Source organism: Bos javanicus, chromosome X (assembly GCF_032452875.1).
Source record: "Bos javanicus breed banteng chromosome X, ARS-OSU_banteng_1.0, whole genome shotgun sequence".
In the NCBI taxonomy this organism is placed as follows: domain Eukaryota; kingdom Metazoa; phylum Chordata; class Mammalia; order Artiodactyla; family Bovidae; genus Bos; species Bos javanicus.
This window is the reverse complement of record NC_083897.1, coordinates 26,130,693-26,131,867: the sequence shown is the minus strand read 5'-3', so window position 1 is coordinate 26,131,867 and position 1,175 is coordinate 26,130,693. Positions and strand designations below refer to the sequence as shown.

The window sequence follows — 1,175 nt, the reverse complement described above, 5'->3', positions numbered from 1 at the left end:
TCCAATGAATATTCAGGGTTGATTTTCCTTAGGATTGACTGGTTTGATCTCCTTGCAATCCAAGGGACTCTCAAGAGTCTTCTCCAGCCCCACAATTCAAAAGCATCAATTCTTTGGTTCTCAGCCTTCTTTATGGTCCAACTCTCACATCCATACATGATTACTGGAAAAACGATAGATTTGACTGTAAGGACACTCGTTGGCAAAGTGCTAAGCCATTCGGTCATGTCCAACTCTTTGAGACCCCATACACCGTAGACTGACAGACTCCTCTGTCCATGGGATTTCCCAGTCAAAAATACTGGAGTGGGTTGGCATTGCCTTCTCTAGGGTATCTTCCCAACCCAGGGATTGAGCCTGCATCTCTTGCATTGGCAGACAGATTCTTTAACACTGTGTCACCTGGGAAGACCCCCCAAAATATGGGATACTTCAAGAATTTCCATGTCATCTTTGCACAGGGGCCAGGCTAATCTTCTCTGTATCATTCTGATTTTAGCATATGTGCTGCCAAAGTGAGCACATTTTATATGATACTCAGTTTTAAAAAGTCGTGTTTATACATTTTGGATATTAGGCACACTAGTGTATACAGAAATCAAAATACAATCTTGTGTGCCTGAAGCACATAATGTTGTAAACCAAGGTTACCTCCTCCAAAGTCATGTTTTCTTAGGATTATTATATAATTTTTAAGACTTTTAAACATTTTCCATGTGTTCTAAGATTACTTTTGTGTGTTTTACAAAGTATAAACTATATAAATATTCAAGTAAAATCAAAGGCTAGGTATAGAATATCTCTCTATCTAGAAAAATAGACTACTTACATGATTTTCAGTTACTTTATTCTCTGTAATCATTGTCTCCAAGAGAAAGGGAACCAAAGTGATGAAAGCTGGATCATATGCAAGGATGTACCCACTCTTGTTGATTACAAAATGCATTTCATATTTGCAAAGGCAAAGACTGAATTGTATCATTCTAATAGTTTGAATGAGTATTTGGAGAATGTGATGTATCAATGTCGCATTTCTGAATGATAAAGAATCACATCTCAGTTGGAATCACAGATTATTTTATAAAAATTAAATGAATCTTTTCTACTGGTGCTTTGGGGAATATTAGAATGAGTATTAGAAAAGCTAATTATGTATGCACGTTCACTGCTCCCCT

At 36.9% G+C, this 1,175-nt stretch overlaps 1 non-coding gene across 1 annotated transcript; it reads right to left on the bottom strand.

The window, feature by feature from the left end:
* Positions 1–416: 416 nt before the first annotated feature.
* Positions 417–523, bottom strand: LOC133243557 (U6 spliceosomal RNA). The gene has a single exon (XR_009735113.1). It is a non-coding gene; the product is annotated as a U6 spliceosomal RNA (small nuclear RNA).
* Positions 524–1,175: the final 652 nt, after the last annotated feature.